We start from the raw sequence: 23,054 nt of genomic DNA on the forward strand, positions 1-23,054 counted from the left end.
TACAATGTAGTTTCTTGGCAGGTCTTTGGCACTCATCATAATATGTTCATTGCAGCAGTGTCCGCTTTCCTGAACCTTTAATATTTTTTTCATTTTTGTTGTTGTAGCGAGAACACCTAATATGAGATTTAACCTTTCTTAAAAAATTTAAGCCTACATTACAGAGTTTTTAAATACAACCTCAATTTTAATACATGTATCTGAGCCTTCTTTTTTCCCTCCACAATCTACCTAGAAATTTAGGTACCACAACTTCACTCAGCATGGATTATCATTTTCTTCAGAATTCTTGAGGCAACTTTAGCAGTGATTTATAATAGTCCTTGAAGTTCTCATTGAGGTGTATATGTAATATCCAGAGAGAGTTCTTTCTTTCTGAGTTTGTAACTTCTTTCTTATATTTAATATATGCTAATATATTTTGGTTAATTTTTGTAGCTTCCTTGAGATATAATTCCTTTCCTTCCTCCCTTAACAGGCCCTGTACATCTCCAGCTGTATTAATTTACCTCAAGCAATTGATCAGGCAGCTAGCCAAAGGAGGTGACAATAGATTTTTGTGGGAAAGGTCTCTGAAGTGTCTTTCTGTACCAGGAGATTACTTAGCAGGGAGGATGAACACCCCTATAACTTCGAAGTGTTCATAGAATTCTGGTGAGTCAAGACCTTCAGGACCTCTGAGACTTCTTCCCCTCATATATTGCACACTTGCCCAACAGCTTTGCTTCCTGGTGGAACAGTCATTGTTGAAGCTCTGTAACTTTTACTGTCAAATCCTAAGTTTGATCTTCGGCTTCTTTTACTCTCCCACTGTACAGGATAAGACCTCTTTGAAATCTAACAAAGAGCTTCTTCAGTTCTTCACACTTATTTTTTCAATGCCTTCAGTTTTTCATTATCTCTTCACAGGGCAGTGATACAGTTTAATAATGAGCTAATCCTATTGTCCTAGTATGAATGGCTCTCCTTCCCCTTTTAAATGACTCATTGTAACTGTAGGATATTCTTCTCTACCAAAATATTCTCTCAAGCTATGAAAGCGAATTCGTGCTACCATCTTGTTTCAGGGATTGTCTGTCACATATCACCTGAATTGGGTCCTTTTAACATTCATTCAGTGAGTATTCAGACCCCAAATCACATTGTGTACCACCTGCTTTATTTCTTATGTATACTTTGGCATACCATAATAATTGAGAATGCCAGGAATCTTGTCCAGTTATAGAAACTTGAGTAAATTGTGATGACAGAGCCAGTTTTTGGAAAGGAGTGCAATTGTTTTGTACCTTGACCTAGTGTGCTGTCTGTAGAATTAGGACAACTTTATCAATGGGGACTTCGGGGTTTTTTTTTTATTCTGAAAATAAGACTTGATATATTGGTTGAATTCTTGGAAGTTATTTCAAAGGGACCAATGTCAATTTCAAGAGACAATTGTCCAAATAGATTTTTAGGGTTGGCTTTTCCGGTGACTTGTGAATGCTGATAAGGAATTTTGTTTCAGAAGACTAACTGATGAAATGGAAAATGATTGAGAAGTATGATTCCTAAAGGCCAGAATCTGTGTGTGTAATAATAAATTAGGACAAAATAACTTGTTTCTGATGTAGTCATAGGTAATTTTGATGTTTTGATTTTTTTAGATAATTATTTCCTACTTTATACATTGCATTGTAAGAACTCAGAGAAGAATGTTTTCATTCCTATTATTGCTTATGAGATAGTATCTAAGGTCAAGAAGATGCAGGGAAAACGGTTGGACAAGAGTTTTACATTTGCCATTAAGAAGGTTCGAAAATGAGCCAATCTGTCTGTATTAAACCAACCTCATGGAATTGTTGAGAATGGAATCATGACCAGGGAATCATCTCTGTAAACTTCATCCTTTTCATATCTCAGCTATCACCTGCTGGTCTCATCCTGAAGTTAGAGTTTGTCCTTCAATCACCTAGCTTTAGGGGGTCATGCATTAGGGTTACCCTGTCCAAGAGATGAAAGCATAGGTTAGTACAAGTCAGAGGGGAAGGTATAGTAAATCCGGTCTCACATTGGAAAGCTTTTGGTGGTGATTATGACTATGAGAATCATATACTTAATTTTTGTTATTTCTTCCCCAAGTCAAAGAAGGGCAAAGAAGACAGAACATGGGTGTAACTGTCATGCGTCCCATGACCTCCTCATATTATCTTGGTGTTTCTCATCTCCCAGAACTTTTCCCTGCACTCACTTGTGACAACTCATATCTCCCATCCACTCAGGTATGATTTCTCTGCTGATTTTCCTAGTTGGTTATGCTGATGAGCAGCCATCTGTGACTTTTCTTGACACAGCAGCCAGCATTATAATTACACACATTTTTCTAGGTCTCATTTTCCATTCTCTTTTCTCTTGAGTCCCTGGAATTGTGCCTTTTCAATGCATTGTCGGGATCTGCTTTTAAAGAGAGCCATAGCTAAGTCAGGTAATATGAGTCAGTTACTAAGGATGGGTAATACCAGTGTTTGAGAAGGTGATGAGAACAGCTCAAGTCATCACTTGTGAGGATCAGGTCATGTCTCCAAGCTGAAAGGCTCTAAATGAACATGTAGTTCGGAGGTTATTAAATAGAGAGCACAGAGGTCAATGGTAGGATAAAGTAGGCACTGGAAATCTATAGTTGGTGGTAGCTTGGACATTATCCTAAGGTAGTAGGATTCCTAAAGCACCCACATTGTGAAATACTTTTATTCTTAGATACATGGTCAACTTTTGGTCGTATCCTAGGTCACAAGAGGAATATGGACCAAATTCAAGGCTTGGACCAAACTCCCCACTGTAGTTAGTATACAGCCCAAGGATGACTCTTTGATCTCTGCCTCTTGATATTTATACCTTCATATAGTTATTTGTCTTCCATTTCATGCTAGTATGTCTTGATGATCATTGTGTATTGCTTTCAGCATTTGGTTATAAATGATGCTGTGATTTCAACTTAATTTCTCTCCCTTTCTTTCTTCTTCTTCCTCTTCCTTCTCAGTTGCTCTGGGGAAGTTTCTTTCTTCTTCTTCTTCTTCCTCTTCCTTCTCAGTTGCTCTGGGGAAGCCACTGTCTTTTGTGAACAGTGTTATGGTGAGATCTACACTGATCTCTTCCTAACAGAAGCCACATTAGTGAACTGAGAAGCAAATCTTACTGTCTCAATGGTCTTCAGCTCAGTGAAGCCCTGTTTTAGCTTGATTGCAAACTTGTGGGAGATCCTGCACCAGAAACACTTAGCTAAACCATTTCTGGATTCATGACTCTCAAACATTTTTTTTTCTGTCGCTAAGCTTTACAGAATTTTTTTTAATGCAAATAAGCTTCCAAACTCTACTGGAAAACAACTGTTAAATCCATTTGCATTTTGCCTTTCTGCCAAGTAGTAACATAATGCATCCCTGAGTCTGTGGCCCATGGATAGCAAATAAAGGCAGATACTCACCATATTCCCTTCTCTCACAGGGCTTTCTGGTTGTGGCAGAACTGTGACCTCAGTGCAGTCGTCATTATTGATTATTTCACTTTCCCATTGATTTCTGGTTGCTTGGATAGCTCTGTGGGATGTGGGTCTTTATTAAAAGAGACAGATTTGTCCTCTGCCACATGTAGTCACAAATGAGGTAGAAGCATTGAAGGTGAACATAACCCTGAAGTTATAGATTAGTTCTACATGAATTAATGGTATCAATTGTATATGTTTACATAGCTAAATAGGAGAAATTTAGAGGCTTAAAAGGACGCAAATTTATTATCTCAGAATTTACATATGTCAAGATTCCGGATGCAAGTTAGTAGGGTCCTCTTAGTCTGAAATGAAAGTGCTAGTAAGAGCTGTGATGTTATCTGAGGCTTGGTGTCCTTGTCAAGGCTTATTGGCTAATGGCAGAATTCAGTCCCTGTGGCTGTAGAAATCAAGCTATAGTTGATAGATGCTGCTTGCTCTTTCCTACTATGTGATCCTCTAAAATATGGCAGTTGGTATCTTCATAGCTGACAAGTGAGCATATTTCCTGCTTGGAACCTCTGATTATTCTGCCTCCAATGTCTTGATCTGAGAAAAGATTCACTGATTAGGGTAAACACTCAGAAAACTCTCCCTTTTGATTAATTCAAAAATCAACTTATTAGAAACACTAATTATTTCCATTAAAATTCTATCACCAGTGCCATATAATATAACCTAATTATGGAAGTAAAATCCCATCATATTCACTTCTCTCTACAACAAAGGGAGGGAGTTGCAAGCCAGGGTTTGGGAATCTTAGAATTCTGCTTGTCAATGTGTCATTCAACATCTTCAGATAAGAGTTAATTGCTGTTCTGTTTCTGATGTTCCCAGTGTTTTATCTTTTAAGGAATAAAAATAAAGAAGTTTCTGAGGTAGCCACAGTATCTTATAAGGTCAAGATGATGGGAATATATATGCATTGGTAGTGCGCATTAGCTGTCTTTGAGGTGACTTGCTAATAGTTTTTCTTAAGTTTCAAAAACAACAGCAGCCAACACCTCAGTAGGAAATACTTGTGGAAATGTGTGAATTTACTTAATGGGAAATGCATTGCCATGCATGTATGAATTTAGATAGGAGTAGCTACATCTCCAAATGATTCCACAGGATTGATTACCATACTATGGTATACTCACATAAGAATGTCATACAGTTTTTCAAAACAAGAGCCAGAAATACAAAAGAAAAAAAGAAGTCCTTCATTGATATCATCTTCAAATAGTGTATCATGTTGTGATATGCATGATAAGCAGATGGCTTCTTTGTGACATTTCCATACACGTAAACAGGGCACAATGAACAAATTTACTCTTCACCATATTCCCATTCCTTCCCTCATGCACAAAAATACATATATGTATGCAGTACGCATTCTTCTGCATATCACATACACATATGTAATACCCTTTGATTCTTTTTACCTCTCATTATCCCTTCCTTTCCCCTCTCGCCCTTCTACTTGTTCCTTCCTAGACAGTCCCTCTTTCATATACATTCCCCATTATCATTATTGTCATCATCATTCTTAGGTTGTACCTGCTATTCTTCATGACATGTTTCAAGGTGGTGGTTTGCACAGAAACCTATCACAGTGGATCTTTATGTGTCTCCATTCTTTTTTTCCTTCCCTCATTTTTCTTCCCCTGGTCTTGTCCCTTCCATAAAATGTCATCTCTTAAATGATAAAACCTTGATTTCTAGAGAATGAAAATGAAGGTAGTATGTATTTTCTCTAAAGCAATCAAAACATATTAGAAAACAGAATTCTAAGAAAACTTCTGAGAAAATAATTGAATGTGTAATTCTGTACAAAAATTATTTTAAGTATCAAGGCAGTATAGATTATTTCAGAAATATGACTTTATCACATGCCTGAAAGATGTAAGTGTGTATATGTGCATATATATATAGATATATATTATATACCTAAAGTTTCTCAGTAGTAAAGGAAAATATGGAACTGCATATTACAATACCTGTGAATAATATGGCTGTGAAGGTAATACCATCATTATAAAAGAATTCTTAAAACAGTAGACCTAAACATGAAAAAGACAAATAATATAAAAGCCTTTAAAATAAAAAAGAAAAAAACAAAGTAAATGGATGAAGAAAAACATTTCAGATAAGAGAATAAAACATTTTAATTTTCAATACTAATGCTATCACAGGTATATAAATATTTAAGTGTTCTCCAAAGGAAATTGGATATTGACAACTGCCGCGGACCAGGTTCTGTCGGGACGACGGAGGACACCTAAGGGAGGAACCTGGAATAGGTGGGGAGATGGCAAACAGACAACTCACACACATTAGGAGTGGATGCTGAGTGCTGAGTGCGATTTAATGCAGAGGATAGCAAACTTTTATAACAGAAGTCTCATGAGAAAGGGCAAAAGGTTACACAATCTTGCTGCATGGCTTCATTCTTGGGTGGTCACCAGCTGGGCACCTGATAGGCATTTGTCTCCAGCTTATCTCTAAGGAATACAATGGGTTTGGGTTTCGATGTTTGTCACCAATTAACCATTACCTATTTTTATAGAGGCCTTAACTTTCCCATAAGATCTTTCCTGTCTCTTCTTTAATAGTAAACTTTAAGGAGACCTAGCAATTCTCTTAGTAAATAGCAGGAAATTCTCTCTCCTAAATAATTATCTCAGCAATTGCCATACATTCTTTCTGTTTTAGCTGAGCCTATAGCTTCTTGTAAATCCCTTACAAATAATTCCTTCTGCTGAAGTGACTTTGTGAAACCCCCAATACTTTTATATTTACTTATAACTTGTCTACTAGCCTTCATAAGAGGGGTTTCAGGGTAGCACTTAACTCTGGTGAGTCCGTCATATTTTTTAAGACACTCATCAGATATTGGAGTCGTCAACATTCTTAAGAAAGAGCTTTGAATAAGGGAACGTTGATAATGAGCAAGTACAAAAAGCAGTAGAAGCAGTAAAAGATTAACAGGCACTCTTATGAGGGAAGAAAGACAGAAACACATCTTTTCCCAGGGGTTTGCCAGCCTTTTTCCAGGAGTAGGCCTCTTAGAAGCCCTATTCTCCAAGGTAGACTTCGGTGAAGTCCCAAAACTTGGAGATAGGTCTCTGAAGCCCCTATCATGGTCTGATAGATGGTTTCCCATGCTAAGCAGACTCCACTGGAGTCAGCGTGGCATACAACTCCCATCTTAGAGTCATGATCAGATCCTATTTAAATGTAAATCCTATAAGCTAAGTGGAAATTATAACTGCCCCATCCACAAAGTAGCAAACTAACAACAACATCTTATTTTAGGAAGGGGGATGGGGAATGACAGAGCCTCCTCTAAAGATTTTAAGGATGCCAAAACAGTGATTTCTATTGTGGCTTTGTATATTTTACTATATGGTCTCTAGGAAAAAAACAGACAGTACTCTATGGATGGTTATGGACTACTAAAAGCTTGACCAAGTAATAACTTCAATCATAAGGACTTACATACTTGCATTCTCTAAAACACCTTGCAAAACACCAGTATGGAAAGCCCCTAGTGCCCCAAAGCTGAACACTTTTAAAAACAACATAGCAAGAACTGTAAGCTACAGTTGGTTGGTCCATGGGTATTTTAGCCAACCTGTATTTAGTAAATAAAGAAGAAAAATTAGGGAATGTTGACCTTAATCATAAGGAGGAGTTAGGGTCATTTGCAAGTGACTCCCTTGGGCACTTCTTTGGACCCAGTTGTTTATTTATAACTATATATGAATAGGTACTAAGTAATAGGTACTGAGAAAGATAGGCACAGCAAGCACTCAAACACCTCAAAAGAAAAATATCTGGACAGACTGATGTTTACGAAAATTATGTAAGAATGAATGCCTATGACACAGGTCTGGTTATTACATATTCTAGAACATAATATTATATTGACTTTTTTGGCTGAAATTTAGTTTTAATACTGATATCTGTTTCCATGATGTTAATGACACAGTTTTATGTATTTGTCAACTTCATAACTTTTCATATCATAGAACTTGAAGGAAGATTGTACAATATGATTGTTTAGAAACCTGATACCTCTTCAAGTAGGGAAACTACAAAAACAAGTTTCTGTCTCTGCTCTCTGAAGGTCATATAACTACAATTGAAAACTCAAGACTGTGATATGTGTATAAACATTGATCAATTGTTTATTCTTCTCTAGAGTCAGAAGAGGGAGGGGTGAAGAATTTGGGAAAAGGACTTTTAGGTAAACAAGAAACATTAAATTAAGCCCCCCGGTGGCTGGAATAGGCTAAGCCTTATTCTTCCCAGCCAATTTTTCTCGATTTTAACAGAAGTTGGATGGGAATACAGCCGTCTTTCCTGTGGTGAATTCCTTAGACCTTTAACACACACTTCCATCCTACTTCCTCCTCTTGTAGCACAACCCTCTAAATACTTCTTAGTTTCCCGAAAGTTATGCCTTATACCATTAAATGATGAAGTCCTAAATTGTCTTCCCTTTGCACAATGTTCTTTCTAGATTTATTTTCTCAGGCTCTTATTTAACCCTATTACAAAATTACTTCCTGAAATTACTTCTCAAAATTAGATTCTGAAATTTTTGCCTGATTTCTACCTTTTATTTATTTTATTGCCAGTCTTTGGGCTTGAACTCAGGGTCTGGGCACTGTCCCTGAGCTTTTGTGCTCAAGTCTACTACTTGAATCACAGCTCCACTTCTGGCTTTTGATGGTTGATTAAAGATAAACATCTCGTGGACATTCCTGCTTGATCTGCTTGAGAAGCTAGGATTGTAGGTATGAACCATCAGTGCCTGGCTCTGTAATAACCAGTGGTCTTGCTCTTTTGAGGTCATAAGTGTTCTACTAATTTTTATCATTCTAGACTTCAAGATATCCCAGACATTACCTTCAGTGCACTGTTTCAGGATTTTTAATAGCTAGACCTCCAGTTCAAACAAGAAGTCAACAACAGAACCTGTAGTTCAAGCTGAATGGTGTTTGACTGAACTGTGAGAACCCAGTTTTCTTGTTGGCCCCCACTTTCAGTTCTGTCTGCCTAGTTTTAACCATAGTTGATGACCAGCAACTGCTACATAGGTTTTTAGGTGGCCACAGGGCTCAGCCAATCAGAATCACCTGGCAGTTGGCTCTTTGGACTCTGAACCAGTTTAACAGTTGACAGCCCTGACAGTCTTTGAGTTGCAGGGTGGCATGACACTGGCTAATAAAACTCCTTTTGTCACCTTTGACCATGTCTCCAGGGATTTTCTCAACTCTGAGGTTATTTCAGAACAAACCCAGACTCACACTGAGGAAAGAAATATTGATTGCTCAAATGGTAACACTTTCAAACAATGAGTGCTCCTCGTGCTAATGGCTTGTTTCCAAAACTTCACTGACTTCTGCTTAAGAAAGGAAGTTCAAGAGACAAATTCAGCAAGTTTTAAGATAAATATGTTGATTTTTAAGAAACACTTCCTGTATTTTAAAACCAAGCAAAGACATGACCTAAAAAAACAACTGAAGGTGCATATCCTGTGAATACTAAGTCCCAGCATGATTACAGACAAAACTAGTGTTCATGATTCCTATATCTGGTAGTGGCAGACAGTCATGGAAGGGATGTATGGCAGTGAAGTCTCCTACAGAGTAAAATATCTCTTAGACTTCTGGCAGGCAGTAATCATCAGTAAGAACACTCTGATAGTGTTACCATGGCAACCCTGGGAGTAGACAGAATGGAAACGTAAGGGACTCTTGGCACTGATAAGAGGTCAGCTATTACTCCAAAAAGTCCTGGTTGATCTGTAAACCAGAAAACTTACGTCTTCACCAAATTTTTATTTTATTGCTTAGTAAGGTAGACATTAGTCAGCTGTGATACTTGTAAGTAATCCTTGAACCAGGTAAAAACAATACTTAGATGTTAGATAGCTTTTGTTTTTATTGTTAATTGAAGGAATACAGCTTGAACTTGGCATTATTTAGAATGTGTTATAATGCCAAGCTATATATTTTGCCTTTTTTGCATCCTGTAAAGGACTGTCCAGCACATAATGTTGGTTTTGTTTGTTTTGCAGTAGTAAACACTTAGCCTAGGGTTCTCAGGCATGTCAGCCAAGAACTCTCCCACATCTCTATCTCAGACCTTTTATTCTGGGGACAAGGTCCCTTTAACTTACCTAGACTGGCTTCAAAAATTCTTCCACTTCTGTCTCCACATTAACTGGTTTTAAAGGCAAGATCAGCAACATCCATCCTAACTAACAAGTTTTTGATGCTCTTTCCTCACCCTTCAAAACCCTTTTTAGCATATCTATATGGGTGATTAATAGTAGATAACAGGGACTCCTTTGCTTTATGCATAGTTTAGTGAGTCAGAATCATTTTTATCATTAATAGATGCTGCTTCTTAAACTGAAGGCATTTATTCACTCAACAATTAAATGTTGTCAATTCTCAATAACTACCAAAATCCATCATGTACACTGAAAACACAGCATAGCCCCTGAGGATTTGTGCATGCTTGAAAACATCAGTTAGTATGTGTCATGAGAACAATACGCAGAGAAGGTACCTTGTGAGTCACAGCACCTAATCTGCAAAAAGTATCCACCATCCACTGTCAAAATGAAATGTGGCCTGTATGATATTTTCTACTCACACAATGTCAGACCTGAGTGAACCTGAGATTGTCTAGCCTACTTATGCTCTTTACATAAATGCTTCTTTCCATATTAAGCAAGTAGCTTTCCTGAAGTCAAAAGATCAGTGAATGAGAAAATACAAAGTATGAAAAAGAAGTAGAGTACATGGCAAAGGTACAGTGGAAATATAGGTGCTTGACCCTGAGACAGATGGAAAATACTTGTCCTTTTGCAGTCAGATATGGAATCATCTAAGAAGAAGCCTTCTGCATTGCCAGATGGGTTTGTAATCCATGACTACATCAACATGCTACAGAGCTGAGAAACGAATTTGCTTTGGTTGTGCACACTGTTTATGGCACAGAGAATTCTTACCTGCTTTTCCCTAGACCAGCTTGGAGAGCCAGCTTTATGGTACTTTTAAATTCTGCCTGCTAATCCTTTGCCCCTCTGCTTTTCCAAATCAAATACAGTCAGGCTTATCTCACTCTGTCTGAATATGTTTCTTGATTGAGTGATGTTAGTTCAAGAAAAAACACTCAAATCAGTTTAATGCAAATTCCCATTCACAGCCTGGTTGACCCATCAGGATACTGACAATAACAGATTGGAGTACTTAATTCCAAAGGCATGTGACTCATCGAAGCCTTGGTAATCAATTTCCATTGCAGCAACTGCATGATTCGTCTTTGGCACTCGTAAGCTCTATAATACCAAGTACCTCCTCATTTTTTAAAGGTCTACACATTCTCTTCCAAATAGCAAAACCTTTTCTGTGTCTCTGCAATCATTTCCTTATCTAAATTTCCATATGCTGCCCTGGCAAGGTGTTTCACCTATGAAGGTTTTAGATCAATAAAAATAATTGGCATGTTTTGCCTTTAGTTGCAGATGCCTGGAAGAGATTACATGCTACTCTGGCAGACAATGAAAAGATGAAACAGAGGCTGGTCACTGCCTCCCTCCACATTAGTCATTAACTCTCTGTAGGACAGCCAGTTAGGAGCCTTAATAGTCTAAATCACACTTCTCAAAGGTCCTCTAAGCATTGAAGTGAGGGGAGGCATACACAAGTAAGAAACTGGTAGATGTCCTTCCCATTTTAAGAAATGTGTGATACATTTCATTCAGACTATGTGTACATTAGCTAGCTCCCTTCCTGTGACAAAAAAATACTATATTCCCATCACACTAACCCCTGAAAGTTCTTTGTGGCAAGCAGGTGAGACTTTGTATCAATTCTTGGATCTATAGGTAGGAAAAATTTAAAAACTTAGGTCAAACAAGTCTGTAAGAAAGCAGCACTTGTCACAGGAACCAAGTCCTTTGCCATGATTTGGTCTTGCTGAAGGATGCCTACCCTCTGTGTCCTGGGGCTCCCAGGTGCACGTGACTGTATACTCTGACATATCACCCAGGGGAGTTATAGTGGACATTTCATTCAGGACAATGCCTCCATCCCTTTCTTAAGCAAATAGTAAAAGCAAGAAGAAACTGTCCATGACACTGAGAATCTCTCTCTCATAAGTGTGACCCATCACTATGGAAGTGAATGAATCTGCTTCTTCTCATTTAATAGATTAAGAAACTTACATCTAAAGGAATAATGATACGATAGGCTGTTGGCCCACTGCCCATGGTTTTCTCTATTGTACATCAAAAAAGAGAATATGAGAAAGTTTGAAGAAAGTCCTTTTGAAAGTCTAAGGAATGAAATACATCTCAAATTTCAGAGGATTTCATTGGCAGGAAAAAGTCTGGCAGTAACCCAGTTAATTTATATACATTGATATTTTCTTGTTAAATCTGTACATGATAATACAATATCCTAAGAATTAATTGTAAACATTCTTCCTCATAATGGTTACAATATAGCACATATAAACTTCAGATTTTTATGCTGTGTACTTGGAATTTGATGATAAATACAAGTATTTGTTAAATGACTACTGTGTATCCATATTACTATGTAATAAAGTCTAATAACACTGATCTAATATGACTATTTGCTAAAAAGCATTTCATTATTAATCACATTTTGAAAATTTTCAAGCCAAGAGCTGGTGGCTTATACCTGTAATCCTAGCTATTTGAAGGACTGAGAACAGGAAGCGAGTTCAAGTTCAGTAGGAGAAGAAAACTTTGTAAGATCTTTTTTCAACCCATAGCTGGGCATGGTAGCATATGCCTAGCTTTTCTTTTCTTTTCTTTTTGGTTGTGGTGAGGAAGTATAACTTTTATCCTGCTTTTTTATATTAATTTTATTATAAAGATGATGTACAGAGGAGTTACAGTTGCATAGGTAAGGTAGTGTGTACATTTTCTGTCAAATATTGTTACTCCTTCCCTCATTTTTCTCCCACACTCCCTCGCCACCCCACTGCCCATGTTGTAAAGTTCATTTCCAACATAGTGTCTTATCAGTATCGCTGTTGCATTTGTCCTTTGTATCGTCATTTTGTTATTACCCTTCCCTACCCCAAATCAGATAAACATATATACAAAGACACAGAGGACCAAAATAAAAAGTGTTGACCAGAGATAAGCCAAAGGGGGAAAAATGAAAAAAAAAAAAAGAAATATAAAGAGAACAACCAAGAAAACCTCTTATCTTAGAGTTCACCTCAATTAGCATCATTTTATGTGGTCATAGGGAGCTATTATGATCCTCTGCTAGGACTATCCAAGGCATACACTAATTATTACAAATGAGGGAAACCATGGAGCCTATGTTTCTTTGGGTCTGCATGTCTGTCTTTCAAGATATTTGTGAGGCTGAGATTGGAAAGATCATGATGTCAGGCCAACCTTCGACAGAAAACTCTGCAAAGTCCATTTACATAGAGAGAAGCTGGATATTATGATCCAAGCCACAACAGGAAACCTAGAAGCAAGAAGATCACAGCTCATTTGGGCAGTACCAAGGCAGGCTCAAGAACCAGCCAGAGAAAACCAGGCCTAGAGGCACAGACCAGGGCTATCACTCAAACCTAGTCATCCAGGGGACTTATTTCAAACCCATGTATGGCCAAAAAAGAAAGAAAAGTTTCTACTTGACTCATCTTTTCAGAATTGAGTATGATGAAATTCTATGGGAAAAATAACAATAAATTTGATTCTCGATATGAATACATTGTAAATCCAATGCCTTATAATATTATATATTTGTACATAAAATATAGTATTGAGCCAACACATTTATTTGAAATATAGGTGTGATATGTATTGTACACAGAAGTTCCTTCTTTTTATTTGGGCATCAAAATTAATGTTCTACCCTTAAGGTGTTAATTTTTAATGTCAGTAAGGAAAAAAATCAATATATTTAACTGTCATTTAAAATCTCAGCCTATAAAGTACATAAGCTCCAAAGTTATATCAAAGTTATATCACAGAGACAATAAGACCCTAAAATTTTCCAGAGGAGGAAAACAAGTCAGGAGAAAGAAGAATGTGTTTGAAACATCAACACAGGACATCTGAAAGCAATAGAATAATGGCTTCAAAATTATAAAGAAAAAATGTTGTCCAATGCATATATTTTATTAATGATTTATGCAGGCAGAGAAATCTAAGTTGAAAAAGGTATTTTCAGACCTGTAACTAAAATATACTTCTCATACACCTTTTCTCAGATGGTACTGAAAGATGAATTCCATCAAACCAAGATTATAAACAATGATGACAACAACAATAAGATATATGATTCTAAAAGGAGAAACTGAATATTGGAGCAGAAAAACTCCCAAATGAGTAATAAGTCATGCCCTGAGAATAATCAATCCTGCCTGGGGATAGAGAATACAAATCTACACAGGGAAGCTAGCTAGGAAACAGAAAGCATGGATCAATTTAAATTTTGGTATTTAGAAAAACATCAGTATTTCATAGCTCATCTGAAGTATTTTTATAAAAGATACTCGAAAACTAACCGTTGTACAAAACAATCTCAATTATAATATACTATATAGAGCCATACTGGTGTAGTCTGATTGAAAATACTAGCTTCACTATGAAAATTATAAAAAGTAAGCTGAGAAAATCACGGGAATAGATTAATGCTGGGATATCAAATTGGAATAATCATCAATGTCTGCTATTGGATATAATATACCAATGGATGATCAATAAACAAAAGAGTATATGTGTTATTTACCTGTGTAGAAGTGAATTCCAGATAAAGCTAAAAGTTGAAAATGTTCTCCAAGTGAATCATGGATATAGTGTGATGGGTTAAAGGATCTATGGGGAGGGGGTTCCTTAATTCTTTTTAAATATATATTTTCATTATAAAGATACTGTACAGAGGGGTTACAGTTACATGAGTGAGGTAATGAGTACCTTTCCTATCAAGAATTGTTACCTCCTCCTTTGTTTTTCCCCTACCATTCCTTTCCACCCTACTTCAAATCCTCCCTCCACCCTCTATCCCCCACCCGAAGTTGTAAAGTTCGTTTTCAACAGTGTCTTGCACATGTCATTGTTACAATAGGTCAACCTGTATCCTTACTTCAGCATTTTGTTATTTCCCTTCCCTTCCCCAAATTAGAAAAATGTACATACAAGATGTAGGGCACAAGAATCAAATACAGTGAAAACAGGGGTTTACCATGGGGGAAGAAAGAATGACACCACCCCATTTGTTAGGAAAAATATATTAAATATATATAAATATATAAATATATTAAATGAAGTAAGCCAGGCCCCAAGAAACATAGGTCCCATAGTTTCCCTTATTTGCAATAACTAGTATATGTCTAGGACAAGCAAAAATGGTCAAAAGCTATGTACACATGACTATATAAGATGATGCTAAGCGAAATGAACCCCAAGATAAGGACACAAGTGTTTTTATCTTTCTTGCTGTTGTATTTAATGTATTTATAATGTACTATGTGATTTTTTTTGTTTCTTTTGTATGTTTTTCCTTAATTCTTTTCTCACTATTTGGTTTCATTTGATGACTGTTGATTTGACCAATGTCTTATAAATTAGTTTTAAGAATTTCTGATAAAAAGAAACTACCAATTACTGAACAGGATAAACAAAATTCAACTCATACCTAAGTATACATTGAAAACTTGGTCATTTTTGAAACTGCTCACTTGCATCAGGTTTCAGAAGGAAAATGTCTGTTATGAGGATGTATCTCAGTGTTAGAGCACTTTCCCAGCACAGACAAGACTCTGGGTTTGACCCTAAGTACAAGAAAGAAGAGAGTAGGAAGGAGGTGCGAGTGGGGTGGGGGGATCAATTTCTCTGGAACAATCATACTGATGCCAAACATTTTACCTATGATGTTATCCACTGTGGTTTGTTTTGTTTTTCTATTTGTGAATTTAGGATTTGGGGCCAGGTACAGTGGCTCATATCTGCAATCCTAGCTAATAGGCTGAAATTGAAAGGATTGCAATTTGAAGTCAACAGAGGCAAAAATCAGGTATGGTTTTGCACACTTAAATAGTCCTATGAAAAAGACATAGGTAGTCGGATCGGCATCTATAGCTATCCCTGAGCAAAAACGCAAGACCCTATCCAAAAAAATAACTAAAGCAGAAAAGGACTGGGGACATAGCTCACGTGGTAGAGCACCTGCCTACCACACCAAGCAAATATGAGGCCCTGAGTTCAAACACAGTAGGAAGAAAAGGAAGGAAGGAAAGAAGGGGGCGGAAGGAAAGAAGGAGGAGGGAGGGAGGGAGGGAGGGAGGGAGGGAGGATAGAAGGAAAGAAATTTTAAACTTAATACTTTTACATGTGAGTACTTCTTTGAGTAAGTAATAGATGGGAAAACTGATGTCCTAGAGTGAAAACTCAGCTCATCAAGTGAGCTCTTTTATGAATAATCTTCATTAAACTACTTTCAAATATTTGTTTTTAGCTAAAAAAAAACTTCAGCTCCATAAGTGGATATTCCACCTTGAGACATAAAGGGTTATGAAAACATGAGAACCCAAAAAGGTAGGTAAAATGAGATTCATAGGGCATTTTTTCCCGTAATACTTGGAAAATTCTACTCCAAAGAGCAATGTTTCAATAATATAGGATTGTCTCCTGTAAGAATCCATTCATTTAATTGGCTTTAAAAGAACATTTACATAATATGATAAATGCCACTCATTATCTGAGAGTTGAATCTATAAAGCAAAGCATGGGAGACTTACTTGCAACTTATTTTCAATCAAGCTATGACATTTACAATCTTTTCTGTAATTATAATTAAGAGATTTAGTAGAAGAGGTAAGATGTTGGGTAAATTTAGGAAATTCCTCATCTTTTCCAGCAGAGACAATAAATCTTGTCTAAATACTAATTTTATTTCTTGACTTATCAGCTTTAAAGTTATGATGCAAACAATAGAATTAATGTTAAGTTATTGCCTGCTTGATAGGGTTGAAGCTAGAAAAACTTAAAATTCATATTTTCTAATCTTTTTCTACTGCTTGAATATACCGATTATGTATGTGGTAAATATCAGTCCATGAGGAGACCCATAAGGATACCATTACATTTTACAGGAGACAGATGTGGAACACAGAGCCACACATAGCCAACTTCATCTAGCCAGTATCTCAAAGCATTTCTTGGAATGCTTGCCATCAGTCTTAGAAACCTCAGAGAGCAAGAGTAGAAGATAAAATCCTGGGTTTATCCTTGTTGCAACCGGGAGTGACCAACTGATTGAACAGTTGCTTTGAGTTTGGAGTGTTTAACACTATTAGTGCCTAATAATGACCTAAACCAGTGCAAACCTGGAAAGCATATGGTTTCATATCATACAAGCCCTAACAAGCCCAGGAAGCCAGCATAGCTTCCCATTTTAATGATATGTGTCTAAGTGTCCTCAGACAAAGTTCATGAACACAAGGCCCTCTGAAAGGCTGAGAAGTAAAATTATTATTGACACATGATTAAACTAAGACTGATCATTATCTATTCACAGCCAACCATGCTGAAAAGCACTGAATTCCAGTTATTAAAATACTGTCCTAGCCATGAAAAATAAAATGTGGCCTGAGTACTAATGCCTACCAGCTGCTGTTACTTTGCAATGCTTTCTGCTACAAGATCCAGGTAACAGAAACTTTAAAATGCAGGTTTTTTTCTTTGAGGAATAAGAATTCTAGAAATAAGCTCAACATTGAGGTTATGGGACCAGGCTTATAAGTCATCTATCTTTAAAATGTTGCATCTTGTCCCCCAATTTTCAATTTGTGATAGGAAGATGGCTGCCAGGCAGCTGATCTGAATTCCAGGCAAAAGGAATGGGGAAGAAGAAAAGACCTATGATTCTTAAGGTTTGACCGAGGAAAAGGTTTTCTGAATGAAATTTTTCTGGCCAGGATTCCTCTGGCTCCTTTGGCCTAAGTGAGTGAGTCATGGTCCCCACCTCCTCCCTTGTATTCACATTAATCTTAGGAAATGGGTCTGTGTTTGGCTTAGACAAATCATGATTTATTGCTGGGGAAAGAACCTAATGCCTAGCTCACAGCCAGAAGCCTATCTGTTTCATGAACACTGAGCATACTTAAAAGGGAAAAAGATGTGGGTAGGAGGTGATCTATCTTCCATCCCCTCCTCTACCTAAGAGCTGAGGGACAAAATTCCTCATCCTATGACAACGGTTTAAATTTCTAGGTAGAATTTTCCTTATTCCATTTTTCTTTACGGGTCCCCAAATGAATCGCTAATGGTAATTTGTCTTAAGCTGTTTATTACAAGAGTGGTATCTGCTGGGCGCCAGTGGCTCACACCTATAATCCTAGCTACTCAGGAGGCTGAGATCTGAGGATCATGGTTCAAAGACAGCCCAGGCAGAAAAAAGTCCGTGAGACTCTTATCTCCAATAAACCACTAGAAAACCAGAAGTGGTGTTGTGGCTCAAGTGGTAGAGTGCTCGCCTTGAGCTGAAGAGCTGAGGGACAGTCCCCAGGCCCAGAGTTCAAGCCCCATGACTGACCAAAAAAAAAAAAAAGAAGAGTGGTATTTGAGAAGGGTGATGTTGTGAGAGGTAGCTGAAACTGATGTGGTCTCCAGAAATGAACAGAGAAGATCAGAGATAGAAAATCACAGGAAGGGGAGGGGAGTCAGAGGAGCCTGTGTAGAAGACAGCCAGAGAAACTTCTTTCACTTCTTGCTGAAAGGGTCAGCTATTATGGCCATCAATACTAGCCTATAAGGCTTACAAAAATGAAGGGAAAGAGTTGTGCTATGTAAGTACTTGGAACTAGTGATGCTTTGGAAAAGTCACTCAAAATCGAAAAAAGGACGACAACGGTGGTGAATGATGTAACTGTCCAGTATATGTCTACAGTTCAACCAATAGTATGTTGCTAACAGTGATTCTCTTTCAAAACCTAATTGCCACCTACTAAAACCTTATGTGGGAAGTCAATGGGTATCAGGATTTAAATTGTGAGCTCTCAGAAACCCCATATGTAATATTTTTCATCACATTAGTTTGTATGCAGAGAGGTATGGGAGTTTTTATCATGCTAGGTAAGTGTAGTCTTGACATTTGATGGAGTTGCAACAATAGAACAAGTTTATTACACCCATGAGCTACATCCCTACCTGATATGATATAGTAATGAGAATTTTAATACTTATTAACCTCATGAATTTTGCAAACTGAGAAGAGAAACATCTATAGCATTGCAGAGACTTTATACAATGACTGTGTCTATAAGAATTTTACTGTTGCCCCATTTCAAAAGTTTAAGAGACTAATTTGGAGCTATTATTTTACTTTTGGCAGTTCCGGCCATAATGTAACATTATCTGTATCTAATGTGGATACATGTTTTACAATAAAGCTTTACCTAAGTAAGTGCACTGAATTAAAAGTACAGCTTCCATTGATGGCTCACAAATACTTAGCTGGTTCAAAAATAGTGTTTTAAATTAAAATATTTGCGTGAAATATCAACTAGATTTCTCCCTTCCATATCCCAATAAAAAATTTTAACTAAGGAACCAAGTGTCTTAGGACATCATTTCTTTTCATAGGGAAGCAGCAGAGAATCAGTAAACCATACAACATTCAGAGTCAGATAGACAAGTCTACATGTGTACTTGCTCCTCAACCAACTCAAACAACTGAGCCTTGAAGCTCAAGTCTCCAGGGCCTGCTGGTTTGCCTTGGAGCTTGTCTGCAAGGTCCTACTCTTCCCTCATTGACAGCCATCTTGCTCTCCACTATCCTTAAGCTTACAGTGATAAGGTCAAATGTTTGTAGCTAAGAAGTTTTCCATCCCATTCATGGCTGCTTTTTAAGCAACAGTACTGAATAGTGACCACTGGGAAATTTTGAAGAACAACTATCAGAATTTGCCTCTTTACTCCACCCTTTAAGCTCCAGTGAGCGGCAAAAGCTACCCACCTCCCAGCTGCTTCCCAGCCTCCACCTGGAATTTCCTGAGACTCCCTGACCTTTATTTAAAGGAGACAGGTAAACTTTGTTTTGTATCTTCTGCAGAATCAGCCTCTCTGCACAAGGTTAGAGATGAATGGGTGGAATATTTACTTCCTGTAGCAGATATCTAAAAACATGAACTCTCATAGGATACATGGGGCTTTACAAAGAGCTGATCAAAATTATTTTGTGGGAACTAGTTTACACAGAAGCCAAGCTGGTGTGTATAAATGAAATATCTGAAGCTGCAGTCAAATCTAAAATCTTTAGAGGGTGATAGAAACTTAACAGTGGATAAAAGAACAGTTTAGTTTAATTGTGAAAAATATCTTGGTAGTAGTATAATTTAGGGCACGAGAGAAAAAGGCTATAGTTTAGAACAGACCTATTATGAAATATTTCAGTATTCTCATTTTGCTCAAACAGTAAAGCAAGCAGTCAGATAAAAGGCAGAAAACCCTGAGCAAGATAATGGGATTTCTCTTAATTTGATTTGCTATAGAGAATGCTGGCCTATTTAATACATCCATGTGGAGTTGCTGTTTATATTTTGCTTTCTAATTAGCATAGTCATTCTGAGGCCTCTAGCGGGCTTCCCCTCCCTTATAAATCTAATTTGGCCTTGAGGAGGGTTATTAGAGCATCCCACGGAGCACAAACAAAGGGAAATGTCTGCCAAACAGCAGGCAGGTTTAGTGCACTTAAGGCTGGAGCACAGACAGCAACAGCCAGACTAAGTGCATGCTGGGAGTAGTGGAATGGGGTGGAGCCAAGACAATACATCAATCAATTCCCAGTCCCTCCCACTCCAGCCTTTTAGTTTGGCCCACACAATGTCAAAATAGACAAGGTATGATACTGAGGCGATAGGAAGGCTATAAAGAAAAGATTTAAAATTGATTTTGAAAGTTCCTAAACTAGACTATAGAATAGATGGTGTGTACTGAGGTAAATGCTTAGTCTCCCTCTAAAACTCCTTGTAAAGAGTGACATTTCAATTTCCCCTGGCTCTGGGGAGCTTGACTTTTTTTTTTTTAACAGTTCTACAACTCAACTTCTGAGAAGTACCTTCCAGCAGTGATAATCAAGTGAACTAAGGGGAATGTGGACAACATTGATAAAGAGGCACTAATCCTTATTCTCCATGAAAAATAGTCTGAGGCAGATTCTATCCCGAAGGGGAGGAAAGAAGAATGCTAAACATGACTAGCAGTGACCTATTTTTCACTAAGCAATTGGAGCTCCAGTACATTTTGACTAAAATGTTGTTCATGAGAAAGAGCAAAGGGCCTAAAACTCTTGATAAAGGACAACATATAATTGTGTGATGACACTAAAGAAGAAAGATAACAACGTCACTGTGGTGAGATTTAGGCAGTCTAACAACATTGATCTGGCAGGCCCTCTCTAGGATCTACATTTGTAGTGCACAATTTGTCTTAACCAGGCTCTGCACCCTTTATAATTGGTAGAAGCATCTTTTAAAAACTTAAAAGAGTCCTCGTTCAAAAAGGTTTATGAAAGTTCTGATAACTTAGGCAAAACTTTCCCCTATTGTGAAGAAGAGTACTAATGATCTGAACTGTTCTTTAGGCAAAACTGTGAGAATTACAAAGCCCACCAGAACACAGTATAAAGTCTCTAGAATTAAATTGAAAACTGTATTTCTGTCACATTTTGTATATTCTATTTAAATACCTGTCTATGAACAATTTGTCATATACTGACAGTGTTAAAAGTTGCAAACACAAGAGTTTCACACATTACTGAGAAAGAAGATACCAGACAGATTAGAAGATAGATGGATTTTAAAACTGAAAGAAAATTTGCAACTTGAATTTTTTTCTAGAATCATGTGGATATAGTCAGGAGGTTGAATAAAAAGAGATGGAGAGATAGAAACAACTAAATAATTCAAAATAAGGGTTAGGTAGGTGATGAAAAATTATTCAGGACCTTTGGTAAAATGTAAGACAACAGTGTTAATCTCAGTTCTGTTGAGCAGTAGACTATGTTGAACAACCCTGTAGACTCTATTTACCCTTTCTTCCCTGCCTCAGTCCAGAACGTACAGGCTTTAATCTCAACTACCCAGTTTGCCATGAAGCAAGTCTCATTGCTGTTACTGTATGTCTCTTTAGTTGCCAAAATTGCTGGAAGGAACTTTCAGGGGAAGGACCACCTTCTAGGAATTTCGCTGTTCTATTTGATCTCTGTTATGAGTTAAAATGTCCCAGGTGTCTGCCCTAGGCTTCTCACACATTTCTTTAGGTCTTTCCAGACAGGCTGCATGCTAAGTTCTAAAATGCCTATAAATATGTGAGTGAAAATGTCAACTATGTGATTAGATGAATAGATGTTGCTGTCAGAATAAAAACAATGTATCTCAAATAGAATTTATCATGTGCTCTGCCAGCCCCAAGTGTCAGTGCCCATAAACAGATTCCTCCTCTAGATTGTCAGGGTGAACAACAGAAATAGCAGCACTGTTCCTGATGTCAGGAATCCCTACCCTTGTGTCCTCAGAAAAAGTTTTACTCTTTTTTTTTCTTGGTAATACTGGGATTTGAACTCAGGACTTTGAAATTTGCTAGTTGTTTTTCAGAGAGATCTCAATTTTTTCTCCGCTACTCAGGAGGTAGAGATAAGGATGATAATAATTCAAGAGCAGCAAATAATAACCAACGAACAAACTAATGAGACCTCATCTCAGACACTGAGACATACATCTGTAATCTGCCATACTAGCTACTGATGGAGGCATAGATAGGAGAATCTCCAGCTGAAGCTAGCTTTCTGCAAGAATGTGAACCCTACCTGAAAAATAACTAAAACCAAAAGGCCCAAGTGATAGAGTACCTGCCTAGCAAGTATAAAGCCCTGAGTTCACACTCCAATAGTATAAAAAAAAAAGTAACTGTTATGGTTTTACTGCTTGTAGATTGTTCGTTCATCTCTTCAACTTCAGGAACCTCTGTTTTTGTTGATATTAGTTCTTACATTCACTTATTCTGGATTAACTCCCCATTCCCAGATTCTTCCATTGTACATTCATCCATTCTCCATTTGAATTATTTGTAGTAAGAGAACAAAATTTTATGAAATTTCCTTCACTATAATACTTTCACTGCATCTTTAAAAAGCATATCTTCATTTTAAAGTCCTGAATGGATTTATAAAAAAATTAAAACAAATAAGCCTTAATTATTTAGAACAGGATTTAATATTCAACAAACTTTTTTTTTACCTGTTTGTTAACTAGCAATTTATTGTAATATACTCAGAATGTGACAGTGTGATTTGAACTTTTTTTTTTTTTTTGTTTGCTTAATTAAGTTTTATAATAAGCCAAATCTGCTAATTACTGGAATCATTTGTACCCTTGTTTTTTTATCTGCTTTGATTTTTTTTTTTACTTTATAACAAAAAACGTTAAAATTAAGAATGTGTCTAGTTTTGCCTTTTTTTTTTTTTTTTGG

At 37.1% G+C, this 23,054-nt stretch overlaps 1 long non-coding RNA gene across 1 annotated transcript in view; it reads right to left on the minus strand.

The window, feature by feature from the left end:
• Positions 1-3,778: 3,778 nt before the first annotated feature.
• LOC138804907 (uncharacterized) overlaps positions 3,779-23,054 on the minus strand; it is a 60,156-nt gene continuing 40,880 nt past the window's right edge. The window contains exons 2-3 of the long non-coding RNA XR_011365378.1: positions 5,063-5,223; positions 3,779-4,069 (exon numbers count right to left, since the gene is read on the minus strand). This is a non-coding gene — a long non-coding RNA (uncharacterized lncRNA). The remainder of the gene's footprint in view (positions 4,070-5,062; positions 5,224-23,054) is intronic.

This window comes from Dipodomys merriami, unplaced genomic scaffold (genome assembly GCF_024711535.1).
Source record: "Dipodomys merriami isolate MVZ:Mamm:240054 unplaced genomic scaffold, mDipMer1.0.p SCAF_379, whole genome shotgun sequence".
In the NCBI taxonomy this organism is placed as follows: domain Eukaryota; kingdom Metazoa; phylum Chordata; class Mammalia; order Rodentia; family Heteromyidae; genus Dipodomys; species Dipodomys merriami.